The sequence below is a fragment of the Coccinella septempunctata genome, unplaced genomic scaffold (genome assembly GCF_907165205.1).
Source record: "Coccinella septempunctata unplaced genomic scaffold, icCocSept1.1, whole genome shotgun sequence".
NCBI lineage: Eukaryota > Metazoa > Arthropoda > Insecta > Coleoptera > Coccinellidae > Coccinella > Coccinella septempunctata.
Window position 1 is genome coordinate 117,501 of NW_025408037.1, and position 2,869 is coordinate 120,369.

Consider the following 2,869-nt stretch of genomic DNA (forward strand, 5'->3'; position numbering starts at 1 on the left):
TGCTTGCATAAAGCATCGTACACAGAGCTGTTGAGACTCAGTCTCCCGAATATAAAAATCCATAAAATCAAATTGAAAGAGGGCAAATGATAGCGTAGGATGAGATCACGATAGCGCGATCCGATTATCGAGTCCTTCGAGTCTCGGAGCGGTGCGATATAACGCACTGCACCGTTGTACTTGAAGGACCGGTACGTGGATCGGACGGCCGGATGATCACGATAGTTTTAACTTCAAAGGCGGACCTTCCGGTGAATAACGTGTTGAACCGTTTTCCGACTTTAAACGCGTCCGTTACGGCGGATAACGTGTTGAATCTTTTTCATTCATGAAAATAAACGAATAGAGGGCAAATGATAGCGTATGATGAGATCACGATAGCGCGATCCGATTATCGAGTTCTTCGAGTCTCGGAGCGGTACGAATCAACGTACTGCACCGTTGTACTTGAAGGACCGGTACGTGGATCGGACGGCCGGATGATCACGATAGTTTTAACTTCAAAGGCGGACCTTCCGGTGAATAACGTGTTGAACCGTTTTCCGACTTTAAGCGCGTCCGTTAAGGCGGATAACGTGTTGAATCGTTTTTTTTTGATGATGCGCGAAAAACGATTCAGCACGTTATCCGCCTGAACAGCCGCGTTTGAAAACGAAAAAGATTCAACACGTTATTCACTGAAAGAGCCGCGTTTGAAAACGAAAAAGATTCAACACGTTATTCACTGGAAGAGCCGCGTTTGAAAGTGAAAACGATTCAACACGTTATTCGGCGGAAGGCACGCGTTTATTCATCAGAACGACTCTCAACACGTGCCCGACGTCGAAGTCTGAACGATGATTCGACGCGTTGTCCGACGTCAAAGTGTAAAAAAACGATTCAACACGTTGTCGGAAGTCGAGGTGTGAAAAAACGATTCAACACGTTGTAGGGCTTCATAGTATGAAAAGATTATTCATCGGGTTATCGCACTTCAGATCGAAGCCCCACGTACATAGATGTAAATACGAGCGGGTAAACGGCGGTAGTAGAATTCGCTCACTTAATACAGGACATGTAAATACGAGCGGGTAAACGGCGGTAGTAGAATTCGCTCACTTAATATAAGCTATGTAAACAGGAGCGGGTAAACGGCGGTAGTAGAATTCCCTCACTTAATATAGGACATGTGAATACGAGCGGGTAAACGGCGGTAGTAGAATTCGCTCACTTAATATAAGCTATGTAAACAGGAGCGGGTAAACGGCGGTAGTAGAGTTCACTCACTTAATACAGGACATGTAAATACGAGCGGGTAAACGGCGGTAGTAGAATTCGCTCACTTAATATAAGCTATGTAAACAGGAGCGGGTAAACGGCGGTAGTAGAATTCCCTCACTTAATATAGGACATGTAAACAGGAGCGGGTAAACGGCGGTAGTAGAGTTCACTCACTTAATATAAGCTATGTAAACAGGAGCGGGTAAACGGCGGTAGTAGAGTTCACTCACTTAATACAGGACATGTAAATACGAGCGGGTAAACGGCGGTAGTAGAATTCGCTCACTTAATATAAGCTATGTAAACAGGAGCGGGTAAACGGCGGTAGTAGAATTCCCTCACTTAATATAGGACATGTAAACAGGAGCGGGTAAACGGCGGTAGTAGAGTTCACTCACTTAATACAGGACATGTAAATACGAGCGGGTAAACGGCGGTAGTAGAATTCGCTCACTTAATATAAGCTATGTAAACAGGAGCGGGTAAACGGCGGTAGTAGAATTCCCTCACTTAATATAGGACATGTAAATACGAGCGGGTAAACGGCGGTAGTAGAATTCGCTCACTTAATATAAGCTATGTAAACAGGAGCGGGTAAACGGCGGTAGTAGAGTTCACTCACTTAATACAGGACATGTAAATACGAGCGGGTAAACGGCGGTAGTAGAATTCGCTCACTTAATATAAGCTATGTAAACAGGAGCGGGTAAACGGCGGTAGTAGAATTCCCTCACTTAATATAGGACATGTAAATACGAGCGGGTAAACGGCGGTAGTAGAATTCACTCTTTTACGGCCGTTTTCGATAAATATTAGACGCAATAGCAAAACAAGGACTATATGCGAGACTGGCATCCCCATATGACGATGACGCGGAAGTCGATATATATGTGATATTATACAAAACCAGCTTATCTTCGTGTTGTTATTTTTTTTATGAGCCTTCTTTCATGATCTTCACAGATTGCAATAATTGTTCACATGGAAAGAACACATAATCCCATCGTTTACGGCCATACCACGCTGACAATGCCAGTTCTCGTCAGAACACTGAAGCCAAGCAGCGTCGGGCGCGGTTAGTACTTGGATGGGTGACCGCTTGGGAACACCGCGTGCTGTAAGCTTTTTTTTTTGCTTTCCGCACTTGGTCAGGTTGAAAATATTACAATTAAAGAGGTTCAGACATTTCTCCATTGAACGTTCACATCATAAAATTATATGAATGTATATAAACATGCAATTTTATGAAGAAATATAATTTTTTTTTTCAAAAACTAGGGAAGGTATGAACGGAAAACTTCGTAGGAAGTAGTATCTCACCTAACTCAACCCAAATCGACGATAAAAAGCATAGGTCACGCTTCATATAAGAAAGTCGTTCGGACTCTGAAAATTCCACATATAGTAAAATGTGAGGTTCGGAGACATAATTTTCATTTTTTCAAAAATTAGGGAAGATATGAACGGAAAACTTCGTAGGAAGTAGTATCTCACCTAACTCAACCCAAATCGACGATAAAAAGCATAGGTCACGCTTCGTATAAGAAAGTCGTTCGGACTCTGAAAATTCCACATATAGTAAAATGTGAGGTTCGGAGACATAATTTTC

The 2,869-nt window shown here is 42.8% G+C and overlaps 1 non-coding gene across 1 annotated transcript; it reads left to right on the forward strand.

The window, feature by feature from the left end:
* Positions 1-2,265: 2,265 nt before the first annotated feature.
* Positions 2,266-2,384, forward strand: LOC123322529. Its single transcript, XR_006539168.1, has one exon. It is a non-coding gene; the product is annotated as a 5S ribosomal RNA (ribosomal RNA).
* The last annotated feature ends 485 nt before the right edge of the window (positions 2,385-2,869 follow it).